Source organism: Arachis ipaensis, chromosome B5 (assembly GCF_059453495.1).
Source record: "Arachis ipaensis isolate K30076 ecotype BB chromosome B5, ASM5945349v1, whole genome shotgun sequence".
NCBI lineage: Eukaryota > Viridiplantae > Streptophyta > Magnoliopsida > Fabales > Fabaceae > Arachis > Arachis ipaensis.
In genome coordinates this window covers 107,650,253-107,666,653 of record NC_142440.1, presented here as the reverse complement: position 1 = coordinate 107,666,653, position 16,401 = coordinate 107,650,253, and the positions used below count along the sequence as shown (strand labels likewise).

The following is a 16,401-nucleotide window of genomic DNA, read 5'->3' as shown; positions in this document are numbered from 1 at the left end:
GTGACTACACCATACTAACTTCTGATTTTTATGAAAGAAGTATCTCCATACCTGCCATTAGAGCAAACAATTTTGAGCTTAAGCCTCAGTTAGTCTCTCTAATGCAACAGAATTACAAATTCCATGGACTTCCACTAGAAAATCCACATCAGTTTCTATCTGAATTCTTGCAAATATGTGACACTATTAAGACCAATGGAGTGAATCCTGAGGTCTACAGACTCATGCTTTTTTCCTTTGCAGTTAGAGACAGAGCTAGAATATGGTTGAATTCTTAACATAAAGAAAGACTAGACTCTTGGAAAAAATTGGTCAATGCTTTCTTGGCCAAGTTCTTTCCACCTCAGAAGATGAGCAAAATCAGAGTGGAAGTTTAAACCTTCAGACAAAAAGAAGGTGAATCCCTCTATGAATCTTGTGAAAGATACAAGCAACTGATCAGGAGATGTCCTTCTGACATGCTCTCAGAATGGTCTATCCTAGACATCTTCTATGATGGTCTTTCTGAGATGTCCAAAATATCATTGGATAGCTCTGTAGGTAGATCACTCCACTTGAAGAAAACGCCTGCAAAAGCAAGAGAACTCATTGAGATGGTGGCAAACATTTTATTCATGTACACTTCTGAAAGAAACCCTATGAATAATGGGGTAGCTCATAAGAAAGGAGTTCTTAAAGTAGACACTCTAAATTCCATATTGGCTCAGAACAAGATCTTGACCCAGCAGGTCAATATGATCTCTCAGCATTTGACTGGAATGCAAGCTGCAGCTGGCAGCACTTAAGAAGCTTCCTCTGAAAGAGAAGCTTATGATCCTAACCAACCCATGATGGAGGAGGTGAATTACATGGGAGAACCCTATGAAAATACCTACAACCCCTCATGGAGGAATCATCCTAACCTTTCATGGAAGGATCAACAGAAGCCTCAGCAACGCTTCAATAATAATCAAGTTGGAAGAACCCAGAATAGGTTTAACAATAGGCCATCGTTCCCATCTTCTCAGGAACATATTGAGACTCCTAAGCAGAGCCTTTTTGACTTAGTCACTACAGTCTCCAACCTCTCTAAGACCACTTATAGTTTCATAACTGAAACAAGGTCCTCCATTAGAAATCTGGAGGTATAAGTTGGTCAACTGAGCAAGAGAATCCCTGAGACTCCTCCTGACACTCTTCCGAGTAACACTAAAGTGAACCCAAGAGAAGAGTGCAAGGCCATCACAACAGAGACTGAGGCCGAATCTGGAGAGACTGAGATGGCGTTAAATGCCGGTAAGGAATACCTTACTGGGCGTTCAACGCCCACACTGGCTAAGAGCTTGGCGTTGAACGCCAGTGCAGAGGATATCATTGGGTGTTCAACGCCCACAATTGCATCAAAGCTGGCGTTGAACGCCAGGAAGGAGGTCCCTCCTGGGCGTTCAACGTCTAAAATGGCAGAGAAGCTGGCGTTAAACGCTTGTGAAGATATCCCCACTGGGCGTTCAACACACAAAAGGCTAAAATAGGTGGAGTTGAACGCTAATAAAGGTGTTCTTACTGAGTATTCAACACCCACTAATGAAGTCCCTATTCAAGAATTAAAGGAAGCCAAGGCTCATGTAGAGACCATAGAGGTCCCCTTGCAAGCACTCTTGCAATTCATGAGTTCTGATGAATACTCATCCTCTGATGAGGATGAGAAAACTAGGAAAGAGCAAGTTGCTCGGTACCTAGGAGCTCTTATGAAACTAAATACCAACCTGTTTGGCACAAAACCTTTAGAGGAAGAACCTCCAGTGCTTACCAAAGAACTCAATGCTTTGGTTCAGCAGAAGCTACCTCAAAAGCTTCCGAATCCCGGACACTTCCTAATTCCTTGCACCATAGGCACCATGACCTTTGAGAAGGCTCTGTGTGACCTAGGGTCAAGTATAAACCTCATGCCACTCTCTGTAATGGAGAAGTTGGGAATCTTTGAGGTACAAGCTGCAAATATCTCATTAGAGATGGCAGATAAGTCAATGAAGAAAGCATATGGCCTTGTAGAGGATGTCTTGGTGAAGGTTAAAGACCTTTACATCCCTGCAAACCTCATAATCCTAGATATTGGGGAAGATGAGGGTGAATCCATCATCCTCAAAAGACCTTTCCTAACTACTGCCAATGCTATCATTAATGTAGCTAAGGGAGAACTGATTTTACAACTAGGGGAGGATCACATCTTGTTCAAGATGCCTCACCCCAACTCTCCCTCTAAAAAAAGAGGAATAACTGTGCAACACTTAGTGTTCCAACCATCTCTTTCAGTGCAGAGCTTTACTAAGCCCCCAAACACCAATTCTAAGTTTGGTGCTGGGTGGCCATCAACAAGCACTGAGAACAAAAGTACTCAGATGAAAGTACCTAAAGGCTGGAGGGACAAGAAAGTCCCCACTGAAGGCCTCTCACCTGGCATGAGAGTTGTCTTCACCAAGAAACTAGTCATACCACATACAGTGAGTCGTGTCTTGTCTCTAGAGCACGTGGAGCTCATCTATGAGACAACAGGAAGAAAGTTCACTATAAGGGGAAAAATTCTGAGCCCATATCCATCTCCGTAAAGAGCTAACCGTTAAGCTCGTGATGTTAAAAAAGCACTTGTTGGGAGGCAACCCAACCATAGTTATTATTTATGTTTTTCTTTGACTTCGTTTTTCTTAATTATTTTCTTTAGGTTCATGATCATGTGCATTAGTCAAAACCGAGACAGAAAAGTTCAGAAGTAGTAACAGAATACCCTGGAGTACATTTCTTGCTGGCGTTGAACGCCAAACAAGAAGGCAGAGTGGGTGTTCAACGCCCACAAGGGGTAACATTACTGCCGTTGAACGCTAGTCCTGGAGCAGAGACTGGGCATTCAACGCCCAACAGAGGCAGAAGACCTAGCATTGAACCCCAGGAAGGAGGTCCCTCCTGGGCATTCAACGCCCTGAGTGGAGCAGCAGGCTGGCATTGAACACCAGCTATGCAGCATGAGCTAGGCGTTCAACGCCCATAAGGAGGGCAGGGAATTTGAATTCCCTAGCCTCTCAGGACCAGTGGGTCCCACAACATCTTCACCTATCCCACCTTCTTCTCTCTTCTTTTCACACTTCCCAATACACTATACCCTATAAACCCTCAACCAATCACATCCATACCTCTTCCCCAAAACCATTATAACTCCCACCAATCCCCACCTACTAAAATTCAAACTTTCCCACCCATATTCCCCCACCCCCCCCCACTATTCGAAACCCTAATCATACCCTCACTATAAATACCCCCCTCATTCCACTTATCCCACACACTACTCATACCCCCTTTAGCCCTCACTTGGCCAAACTGCTCTTCTCCCTCCATCTCCATCTATCTTCTTCTTCTTCTACTCCATTCTTCTCCTTTGTTTATTTTTGCTCGAGGGCGAGCAAAGTTTTAAGTTTGGTGTTGGAAAAGCTTTAATTTTTGCTTTCCATTCCCACTTATGGCACCCAAGGCCAGAGAACCCTCTAGAAAGAGGAAAGGAAAGGTCATAGCCCCCACCTCTGAATCTTGGAAGATGGAGAAATTCATCACCAAAGCCCACCAAGACCACTTCTATGAAGTAGTGGCAAAGAAAAAGGTGATCCTTGAGGTCTCTTTGGAGCTTAAGAAGAATGAGTATCCGAATATCCGACATGAGATCCGGAGAAGAGGTTGGAAAGTCCTAACCAATCCCATCTAAGAGATTGGGATCTTAATGGTGCAAGAGTTCTATGCTAATGCATAGGTCACGAAAAACCATGACATTAGTGTGAACCCTCATCCTAAAAATTGGAGCACCATGGTCCAAGGGAGAATCTTAGATTTTAGCCCGAAAAATGTGAGGTTGGCGTTCAACTTACCTTTGATGCAAGGCGACCCACATCCTTACACTAGAAGAGTCAATCATGATCAGAGGTTAGATCAAGTGCTCTCAGACATCTGTGTGGAAGGAGCACAGTGGAAAAGAGATTCCCAAGGCAAGCCTGTCCAACGAAGAAGGCCTGGCCTCAAGCTCATAGCTAGAGGATGGTTGGAATTCATCCAACACTCTATCATCCCTACTAGCAACCGGTCTGAAGTGACTATAGACTAAGCCATCATGATCCATTGAATCATGCTCGGAGAAGAGGTGGAAGTACATGTGGTGATACCTCAAGAGTTGTACAAAGTGGCGGATAAGCCCTCCACCCATGCAAGGTTGGCTTTCCCTCATCTTATCTATCACCTATGCAATTTAGCTGGGATTGTCATAGAAGGTGATATTCCAATTGAGTAGGACAAGCCCATCACTAAAAGAAGGATGGAGCATACTAGAGAGTCGGCACATGAACCACAACATGAGCATGTGGAGCCGCCTCAACATGAGATTCCTGAGATACTTCAAGGGATGTATTTTCCTCCTCAAAGCTATTGGGATCAATGGCAAACCTCCATGGGAGAATTAAGCTCTAACTGAATTAGTTGAGGATAGAGCATCAAGAGCATTCTACCATCCTCAACGAAATGAGAGAAGACCAAAGAGCTATGAGGGAGGAACTACAAAGACAAGGGCGTGACATTGAAGACATCAAGCACTCAATTGGATTCTCTAGAGGAAGTGGTAGTTGCCGTCATTAAGGTGGTCCCGTTTTATCACCCCTTCTTTTATGTTATTTTTCTGTTTTCCATTATGTTTTATTATCTGTTCTTGTATTCTTATTGCATGATCATTTCTATCTATGTCTTAAAGTTATAAGATATTCCATATATCTCTTACCTTACTTTGACGTGGTGGCATTGCTTTTGTTTTTTGATTGTATGAATAAACAATGCATATTTGAAATTGGTGTTTAAGAATGTTGGCTCTTGAAAGAATGATGATAAAAGTGAAGTATTATTGGTAATCTGAAAAATCCAAAAATTCGATTCTTGAAGCAAGAAAAAGCAGCAAGAAAAAAAAGCAAGATGCAATAAAAAGAAAAAAACAAATGCATGCGGAAAAAAAAAAGCAAGTTGAAAAAGAAACAAAAAGCAGAAAAAGCCAATAGCTCTTTAAACCAAAAGGCAAGACCAAAAAGCCAATAACCCTTTAAACCAAAAGGCAAGGGTAAAAAGATCTAAGGCTTTGAGCATCAATGGTTAGGAAGGCCTAAAAAAACAAAATCTTGGCCTAAGCACTCCAATTGAATAGTGTCCCTAACTATATGCTTGTGGTGTGAAGGTGTCAAGTGAAAAGCTTGAGACTGAGCAGTTAAAGTCGTGATCCAAAGAGTTAAAGTCATGATCCAAAGCAAAAAGAGTGTGCTTAAGAACTCTGGATACCTCTATCTGGGGATTATAGCAAAGCTGAATCACAATCAGAAAAGGGTTCACCCAGTTAAGTGTGTATGGCATTTATGTATCCGGTGGTAATATTGGAAAACAAAGTGCTTAGGGCCACAGCCAAGACTCTAAAAGCGGTGTTCAAGAATAAAAAAAACTGAACTAGGAAAGTCAATAATATCATCTGGATTCTAAGTTCCTAAAGAGACCAACACTTCTGAGTTTCAATGGATAGTGAGATGCCAAAACTATTCAGAGGCAAAAAGCTACTAAGTCCCGCTCATCTAATTGAAACTGAGCTTCACTGAAATCTATGAGATTTATTATACCTTACTCTTCTTTTTATCCTACTTTGTTTTTAGTTGCTTGGGGACAAGCAACAGTTTAAGCTTGGTGTTGTGATGAGCAGATATTTTATACGCTTTTTGGCATCATTTTCATATAGTTTTCAACATGTTTCATTTGAGTTTTATTATATTTTTATAGGTTTAGTGAAAAATTCACATTTTTGGATTCTACTATGATTTTTTGTGTTTTTATACAATTTCAGGTATTTTCTGGCTGAAATTGAGGAGCTAGAGCAAAAGTCTGATTCAGAGGCAGAGAAAGCACTGCAGATGCTATCAGGATCTTACCTCCTTGCACTCGAAAGAGCTTTTCTGGAGCCATAGAAGTCCAAATGGAGCGTTCTCAATGGCTATGGAAAGCTAACGTCCAGGACTTTCCAGAAATATATAATAGTCCATACTTTGCTTCAGAATTAAAGGTCCAAAACTTGTGTTCAACGCCAGCCATCTACCCCAATCCAGGCGTCCAACACCCACAGAGGAGTGGCCAGCGTCCAACGCCCATAAGGGTGTCCCTAGCCAGTGTTCAACACCCAAGGATCATCCTAGCACGTGCAGACCACTCAAGCTCAGCCGAAACACTCACCAAGTGGGCCCCAAAAGTAGATTTTCGCACTACAAGCCTAAGCTTATCATATTTCTATAATCCTTAGTCATTAGTTTAGTATTTAAAGGAGAAGATCAACCGTTGTTAGACAAGAAGAGGATCTCCTAGTATTTTCAAACCTTTCATTATATTTTATCAGTATGAGTCTTTAAACCTCCTAGGTTAAGGGGAGGAGCTCTACTGAGTTTTATGGATTAATCAAAGTATTACTGTTCTATCTCAATTCGTGTTTGATTCTCTATTCTAAGATGTATCTTCATTCTTCAACCTTATGAATGAGTTGAACTGGCACAAGGTTATCTCTATTCTACATGGGTTCAATGAGCGTCTTTCATCGGATATCAATGAACCACTATCTTGATTATACATCTCTTAGACGGCTAATCCACGACTTCATTGGGGACTTCAAAAGACACCAATCCAGCCGAGGTATCGAGAGATTAGGTTCTTTATGGTAAAGGCTAGAACCAAAGGCGCAGCATTCTCTGATCCAGAAGATTCAACCTTGTCTGTGGTGTTTTGAGTAGGATCATCAAAGGGAACAGACTGCAGGAGCATCACTCTCAATTAGACTAGATGCGCACTAACCCTGGTGTTCAGCCTGGAGGAAGATTGGTGACCTCTCAAGAAAGGCGTTGATCACATACAGCCTGCCATAAAAAAAATCATTCACAGTTGGCATAGATAGTGAGACCGAATTAATCCAGAAGAACAAAGTATCTCTAAAGCCTTAACCATCTTCTTATCATTGCATTCACCTTCAATTGAGTAACGTTATTTTTATTTTACTTTTATGCGCTTCAAACAAACAAACAACTTTTATATCCGCCTGACTAAGATCTACAAGATAACCACAGTTTGATTCAAGCAAACAATCCTCGTGGGATCGACCCTGACTCACTCAAGTATTACTTGGACGACCCAGTGCACTTGCTAGTTCAATTGTGCGAAGTGTAATTCCGCGCACCAGTACCCACCGAGGGAGGAATCCAAGAGCCACTAATGGTAGGGGGATAGACACTCGTTGCAACTCAAAAATATTTCAGAGCTCTTTTTCTAAGGACAAAGCCATACCAGTTACCTTGTCCGTGGTCCAAGGCTCGTGGGGATGAAAGATCTTATTATTCATCAAACGCCAAATTCACCAGAGACCAGAAAAGAATCTAAAAGGGAGTTGTTTGCTATTTTGTAAGAACCAACCCATCAAATCTAGTGGTCGACCGGAGATCCCCAAAGCTTGCCAAACTAGCTGGTCTTTTGGACAATCCTGAATGCAATGTAAAATCGATTCCTGACCTGAGAAACATCGTGGACAGCTATCCTGTGCGAAATGTCCCTCTTAAAATGAAATGCAGTAGTAGGAAGAGCTTCCTAAAGACATAGTGATGAGCGGATAATTTATACGCTTTTTGGCATTATTTTTAGTATGTTTTTAGTAGGATTTAGTTACTTTTAGGGATGTTTTCATTAGTTTTTATGTTAAATTCACATTTATGGACTTTACTATGAGTTTGTGTGTTTTTCTATGATTTCAGGTATTTTCTGGCTGAAATTGAGGGACTTGAGCAAAAATTAGATTCAGAGGTTGAAGAAGGACTGCTGATGCTGTTGGATTCTGACCTCCCTGCACTCAAAGTGGATTTTCTGGAGCTACAGAACTCGAAATGGCGAGCTTCCAATTGCGTTGGAAAGTAGACATCCAGGGCTTTCCTGCAATATATAATAGTCGATACTTTGGTCAAGAATAGATGACACAAACTGGCGTTCAACACCAGCTCTCTATCCAATTCTGGCGTTCAGCACCAGAAAAGGATCCAAAACCAGAGTTGAACGCCCAAACTGGCACCAAAACTGGCGTTCAACTCCACAAATGGCCTCTACACGTGCAACACTCAATCTCAGCCCAAGCACACACCAAGCAGGCCCCGGAAGTGGATTTATGCATCAATTACTTATTTTTGTAAACCCTAGTGACTAGTTTATTATAAATAGGACCTTTTACTATTGTATTAGACATCCTTGATCCTGGATTGTATTTTGATCCTGTGATCTCGTTTTGGGGGCTGGTCATCTCGGCCATGCCTAGACCTTTCACTTATGTATTTTCAATGGTAGAGTTTCTGCACTCCATAGATTAAGGTGTGGAGCTCTGCTGTTCCTCAAAGATTAATGTAAAGTACTACTGTTTTCTATTCAATTCATCTTATTTCACTTCTAAGATACTTATTCGCACTTCAACCTGAATGTGATGAACGTGACAATCATCATCATTCCCTATGAACGCGTGCCTGACAACCACTTCCGTTCTACCTTCGACTGAATGAGTATCTCTTAGATCTCTTAATCGGAATCTTCGTGGTGTAAGCTAGAATGATGGCGGCATTCAAGAGAATCCGGAAAGTCTAAACCTTGTCTGTGGTATTCCGAGTAGGATTCAATGATTGAATGACTGTGACGAGCTTCAAACTCGCGATTGCTGGGCGTAGTGACAGACGCAAAAGGATAGTAAATCCTATTCCAGCATGATCGAGAACCGACAGATGAATAGCCGTGCCGTGACAGGGTGCGTTGACCATTTTCACTGAGAGGATAGGATGAAACCATTGACAAGGGTGATGCCTCCAGACGATTAGCCGTGCCGTGACAGGGCATTTGGATCATTTTCCCGAGAGAAGACCGAAAGTAGCCATTGACAGTGGTGATGTATCACATAAAGCCAGCCATGGAAAGGAGTAAGACTGATTGGATGAAGATAGCAGGAAAGCAGAGATTCAGAGGGACGAAAGCATCTCTATTCGCGTATCTGAAATTCTCACCAATGATTTACATAAGTATTTCTATCCCTGTTTTATTATATTATTTTTGAAAACACCAGTATCAATTTATATCTGCCTGACTGAGATTTACAAGGTGACCATAGCTTGCTTCATACCAACAATCTCCGTGGGATTCGACCCTTACTCATGTAAGGTATTACTTGGACGACCCAGTGCACTTGCTGGTTAGTTGTGAGAAGTTGTGAACCATGGTATTGGCATCATGTTTTTGGCGCCATTACCAGGGAAAGAAAGAGCGATGAATTTTACATAATCAAAGTGTAATCACAATTTCTGCGCACCAAGTTTTTGGCGCTGTTGCCGGGGATTGTTCGAGTTTGGACAACTGACGGTTCATCCTGTTGCTCAGATTAGGTAATTTTCTTTTTGTTTTGTTTTCAAAATTTTTTTGAAAAATTTTTCAAAAATTTTCTCCTTTGTTTTCGAAAAAAAAAATTTTTTTTAAATAAAAAAAATGTTTTCAAAAAAAAATTTTATGATTCTATTCAGAATTTTTAAGAATGAATTCTAGTGTTTCATAAAGCATGTTGAAGCCTGGCTGGCTGTAAAGCTACGACTGTAGGGCATGTTAGACGTGTCATGTCTGAGTTACATACTAAAGCTTGGCTGGCTATTGAGCCATGCCTGACCCTGTGATTGGAGCCTTAGACTAAAGAGCATAAGATTCCTGGAATTCATATTAAAAATTTTGGAATCCTTATTTTTGTTTTTCAAATAATTTTCGAAAAAAATACAAAAAAAATTAGAAAATCATAAAAATTAAAAATATTTTTTGTGTTTCTTGTTTGAGTCTTGAGTCATGTTATAAGTTTGGTGTCAATTGCATGTTCATCTTGCATTTTTTTTAAAAATTCATGCATTCATAGTGTTCTTCATGATCTTCAAGTTGTTCTTGGTAAGTCTTCTTGTTTGATCTTTGCATTTGCATGTTTTGTGTCTTTTCTTGTTTTTCATATGCATTATTGAATTCTTAGTGTCTAAGCATTAAAGAATTCTAAGTTTGGTGTCTTGCATATTTTCTTTGAATTAAAAATTTTTCAAAAATATGTTCTTGATGTTCATCATGATCTTCATAGTGTTCTTGGTGTTCATCTTGACATTCATAGCATTCTTGCATGCATTCATTGTTTTGATCCATAACTTTCATGCATTGCATCATTTTTGTTATTTTTCTCTCTCATCATTAAAAATTCAAAAAAAATATCTTTCCCTTTTTCTCTCATCAAATTCGAAAATTTGGATTGACTTTTTCAAAATTTTTTTAAAATCTAGTTGTTTTCATGAGTCAAATCAAATTTTCAATTTAAAAATCTTATCTTTTTCAAAATCTTTTTCAAAAAAATCAAATATTTTTCAAATTTTTTTAGTTATTTTCGAAAATTCCAAAAATATTTTTCAAAAATCTTTTCCTTTTCTTTATCACATGATTTTCGAAAATAACATCACCAATTAATGTTTTGATTCAAAAATTTCAAGTTTGTTACTTGCTTGTTAAGAAAGATTCAAACTTTAAGTTCTAGAATCATATCTTGTGATTTCTTATGAATCAAGTCATTAATTGTGATTTTAAAAATCAAATCTTTTTCAAAACTAATTTCTATCATATCTTTTCAAAAATATCTTCTTATCTTATCTTTTTCAAAAATTTGATTTCAAAAATATCTTTTCTAACTTCCTAACTTCTTATCTTTTCAAAATTGATTTTCAAATTTGTTTCAACTAACTAACTAACTTTTTGTTTGTTTCTTATCTTTTTCAAAACCACCTAACTAACTTTCTCTCTCTAATTTTCGAAAATATCTTCCCTCTTTTTCAAAATTTCTTTTTAATTAACTAATTATTTTTAATTTTAATTTTCGAAAAATTTCTAACACTTTTCAAAAACTATTTTCGAAAACCACTAACTCTTTTTCAAAAATCATTTTCGAAAATTCTCTTTCTCTCTCATCTCCTTCTTTTTTTCTACTCACACAGGGACCTCTATACTGTGGTAAAAAGGATCCCTATTATTATTATTTTTTTTTTCTGTTTCTTCTTTTTCATATGAGCAGGAGCAAAGACAAGAATATAATTGTTGAAGCAGATCCAGAACCTGAAAGGACTCTGAATTACAACAAACCAGTAAGCACCTGTTAGGAATTTTCAAACAAGAAGAGGAGATGGCAGCCGAAAATAATAATGCAAGGAGGATGCTTGGTGACTTTACTGCACCTAATTCCAATTTACATGGAAGAAGCATCTCCATTCCTGCCATTGGAGCAAACAACTTTGAGCTAAAACCTCAGCTAGTTTCTCTGATGCAGCAGAGCTGCAAGTTTCATGGACTTCCATCTGCAGATCCTTTTCAGTTCTTAACTAAATTCTTGCAGATCTGTGATACTGTTAAGACTAATAGAGTAAATCCGGAAGTCTACAGGCTCATGCTTTTCCCTTTTGCTGTAAGAGACAGAGCTAGAATATGGTTGGACTCTCAACCTAAAGACAGCCTGAACTCTTGGGATAAGCTGGTCACGGCTTTCTTAGCCAAGTTCTTTCATCCTCAAAAGCTGAGCAAGCTTAGAGTGGATGTTCAAACTTTCAAACAAAAAGATGGTGAATCCCTCTATAAAGCTTGGGAAAGATACAAACAGTTAACCAAAAAGTGTCCCTCTGACATGCTTTCAGAATGGACCATCCTGGATATATTCTATGATGGTTTATCTGAGCTATCAAAGATGTCATTGGATACTTCTGCAGGTGGATCCATTCACCTAAAGAAAACGCCTGCAGAAGCTCAAGAACTCATTGACATGGTTGCAAATAACCAGTTCATGTACACTTCTGAAAGGAATCCTGTGAATTATGGGACGCCTATGAAGAAGGGAGTTCTTGAAGTTGATACTCTGAATGCCATATTGGCTCAGAACAAAATATTGACTCAGCAAGTCAATATGATTTCTCAGAGTCTGAATGGAATGCAAGCTGCATCCAACAGTACTCAAGAAGTTTCCTATGCAGAAGAAGCTTATGATCCTAAAAACCCTGCAATAGCAGAGGTGAATTACTTAGGTGAACCTTATGGAAACACCTATAACTCATCATGGAGAAATCATCCAAATTTCTCATGGAAGGATCAAAAGCCTCAACAAGGCTTTAATAATGATGGACGAAACAGGTCTAGCAATAGCAAGCCTTTTTCATCATCCACTCAGCAACAGACAGAGAACTCTGAACAAAATACTTCTAATTTAGCAATTTTAGTCTCTGATCTATCTAAGGCCACTGTGAGTTTCATGAATGAAACAAGGTCTTCCATTAGAAACTTGGAAGCACAAGTGGGCCAGCTGAGTAAAAGGATCACTGAAATCCCTCCTAGTACTCTCCCAAGTAATACAGAAGAGAATCCAAAAGGAGAGTGCAAGGCCATTGACATAAGCACCATGGCCGAACCTGTGAGGAAAGGAGAGAACGTGAATCCCAAGAAGGAAGACCTCCTGGGACGTCCAGTGATCAATAAGGAGTTTCCCTCTGAGGAACCAAAGGAATCTGAGACTCATCTAGAGACCATAGAGATTCCATTGAACCTCCTTATGCCATTCATGAGCTCTGATGAGTATTCCTCTTCTGAAGAGAATGAGGATGTTACTGAAGAGCAAACTGCCAAGTTTCTTGGTGCAATCATGAAGCGGAATGCCAAATTATTTGGTATTGAAACTTGGGAAGATGAACCTCCCTTGTTCACCAATGAACTAAGTGATCTGGATCAACTGACATTGCCTCAGAAGAGACAGGATCCTGGAAAGTTCATAATACCTTGTACCATAGGCACCAGGATCTTTAAGGCTCTGTGTGACCTTGGTTCAGGAATAAACCTCATGCCCCTCTCTGTAATAGAGAAACTGGGAATCTATAGGGTGCAAGCTGCTAGAATCTCATTAGAGATGGCAGACAACTCAAGAAAACAGGCTTATGGACAAGTAGAGGACGTGTTAGTAAAGGTTGAAGGCCTTTACATCCCTGCTGACTTCATAGTCCTGGATACTGGAAAGGAAGAGGATGAATCCATCATCCTAGGAAGACCTTTCCTAGCCACAGCAAGAGCTGTGATTGATGTGGACAGAGGAGAATTATTCCTTCAATTGAATGAGGACAACCTTGTGTTTACAACTCAAGGACCTCTCTCTGCATCCATGGAGAGGAAGCATAAAAAGCTTCTCTCAAAGCAGAGTCAAACAAAGCCCCCACAGTCAAACTCTAAGTTTGGTGTTGGGAGGCCACAACCAAACTCTAAGTTTGGTGTTGAACTCCCATATCCAAACTCTAAGTTTGGTGTTGGAGAGCCTCAACAATGCTCTGAACATCTGTGAGGCTCCATGTGAGCCCACTGTCAAGCTATTGACATTAAAGAAGCGCTTGTTGGGAGGCAATTCAATGTTTATTTATCTAACTATATTTTTGTTTTTCATGTTTTCTTAGGTTCATGATCATGTGGAGTCATAAAATAAATATAAAAATTGGAAACGGAATCAAAAACAGCAGAAGAAAAATCACACCCTGGAGGAAGCACCTGCCTAGCGTTCAACGCCAGAACAGAGCATGGTTCTGGCGCTGAACGCCCAAAATGGGTAGCATCCTGGCGCTGAACGCCCAGAACAAGCATGGTTCTGGCGTTCAACGCCAGAAATGGCAACAAATGGGCGTTGAACGCCCAAAATGGGTACCAACCTGGTGCTGAACGCCCAGAGTTGTCTGCAAAGGCATTTTACATGCCTAATTGGTGCAGGGATGCAAATCCTTGACACCTCAGGATCTGTGGACACCACAGGATCATCTCAGGATCTGTGAATCCCACAGGATCTCCACCTACCTCCACTCACTTCTTCTCACCCCTCTTTCACACAATCCCATAAACACTCTTCCCCAAAACCCTTCACCAATCACCTCAATCTCTCTTCCCCATCACTTCTTCACCACTCACATCCATCCACTCTTCCCCATAAACCTACCTCATAAACTCCACCTACCTTCAAAATTCAAAACCAATTTCCCACACAAACCCACCTTAAATGGCCGAACCTTAACTCCCCTCCCTCCCCTATATATAGCCCTTCATTCTTCCTCATTTTCACACAACACAACCCTCTCCTCTCTACTTGGCCGAAACACACTTCACCCCTCCTCTCCATATTTTCTTCTTCTTCTTCCTCTATTCTTTCTTTTATTGCTTGAGGGCAAGCAATATTCTAAGTTTGGTGTGGTAAAAGCATAAGCTTTTTGTTTTTCCATTACCATTGATGGCACCTAAGACCGGAGAATCCTCTAGAAAGGGGAAAGGGAAGACAAAAGCTTCCACCTCCGAGTCATGGGAGATGGAAAGGTTCATCTCCAAAGCCCATCAAGACCACTTCTATGATGTTGTGGCCAAGAAGAAGGTGATCCCCGAGGTCCCTTTCAAACTCAAAAGAAATGAGTATCCGGAGATCCGACATGAAATTCAAAGAAGAGGTTGGGAAGTTCTAACAAATCCCATCCAACAAGTCGGCATCCTAATGGTTCAAGAGTTCTATGCCAATGCATGGATCACCAAGAACCATGATCAAAGTAAGAACCCGGATCCAAAGAACTACGTTACAATGGTTTGGGGGAAATACTTAGATTTTAGTCCGGAGAATGTGAGGTTGGCGTTTAACTTGCCCATGATGCAAGGTGATGAATGCCCCTACACTAGAAGGGTCAACTTTAATCAAAGGTTGGACCAAGTCCTTATGGACATATGTGTGGAAGGAGCTCAGTGGAAGATTGACTCCAAAGGCAAGCCGGTTCAACTAAGAAGATTGGACCTCAAGCCTGTGGCTAGAGGATGGTTGGAGTTCATTCAATGCTCAATCATTCCCACTAGCAACCGATCTGAAGTTACTGTGGATCAGGCCATCATGATTCATAGCATCATGATTGGAGAGGAAATAGAAGTTCACGAAGTCATCTCTAATGAACTCTACAAAATAGCCGAAAAGTCATCCCCCATGGCAAGGCTAGCTTTTCCTCATCTTATCTGCCATCTATGTTACTCAGCTGGAGCTTTCATAGAAGGAGACATTCCTATTAAGGAAGAGAAGCCCATCACTAAGAAAAAGATGGAGCAAGCAAGAGAGCCCATTCATGGAGCTCAAGAGGCGCAGGAAGCTCATCACCATGAGATCCCGGAGATGCCTCAAATGCATTTTCCTCCACAAAACTATTGGGAGCAAATCAACACCTCCCTAGGAGAATTAAGTGCCAACATGGGACAATTAAGGGTGGAACATCAAGAGCACTCCATCATGCTCCATGAAATAAGAGAAGATCAAAAATCAATGAGGGAGGAGCAACAAAGACAAGGAAGAGACATAGAAGAGCTCAAGGACATCATTGGTTCCTCAAGAAGGAAATGCCACCATCACTAAGGTGGATTCATTCCTTGTTCTTATTTCTTCTGTTTTTCGTTTTTTATGTTATGTGCTTATCCATGTTTGTGTCTTATTACATGATCATTAGTAATTAGTAACTATGCCTTAAAGATATGAATGTCCTAAGAATCCATCACCTCTCTTAAATGAAAAATGTTTTAATTCAAAAGAACAAGAAGTACATGAGTTTCGAATTTATCCTTGAACTTAGTTTAATTATATTGATGTGGTGACAATGCTTCTTGTTTTCTGAATGAATGCTTGAACAGTGCATATATATTTTGAAGTTGTTGTTTAAAGAATGTTAAATATGTTGGCTCTTGAAAGAATGATGACTAGGAGACATGTTATTTGATAATCTGAAAAATCATAAAAATGATTCTTGAAGCAAGAAAAAGCAGCAAAGAACAAAGCTTGCAGAAAAAAAAAATATAAGTGAAAAAAAATAGAAAGAAAAAGCAAGCAGAAAAAGCCAAAAGCTCTTAAAACCAAGAGGCAAGAGCAAAAAGCCAATAACCCTTAAAACCAAAAGGCAAGGGCAAATAAAAAGGATCCCAAGGCTTTGATCATCAGTGGATAGGAGGGCCTACAAGAATAAAATTCTGGCCTAAGCAGCTAAACCAAGCTGTCCCTAACCATGTGCTTGTGGCGTGTAGGTGTCAAGTGAAAACTTGAGACTGAGCGGTTAAAGTCAAGGTCCAAAGCAAAAAAAAAAGAGTGTGCTTAAGAACCCTGGACACCTCTAATTGGAGACTTTAGCAAAGCTGAGTCACAATCTGAAAAGGTTCACCCAATTATGTGTCTATGGCATTTATGTATCCGGTGGTAATACTGGAAAACAAAGTGCTTAGGGCCAC

The 16,401-nt window shown here is 40.1% G+C and overlaps 1 non-coding gene across 1 annotated transcript; it reads right to left on the bottom strand.

Annotated features, from left to right (window-relative positions):
- Positions 1-11,671: 11,671 nt before the first annotated feature.
- LOC148565304 (small nucleolar RNA R71) lies at positions 11,672-11,779 on the bottom strand. The gene has a single exon (XR_015884960.1). It is a non-coding gene; the product is annotated as a small nucleolar RNA R71 (small nucleolar RNA).
- Positions 11,780-16,401: the final 4,622 nt, after the last annotated feature.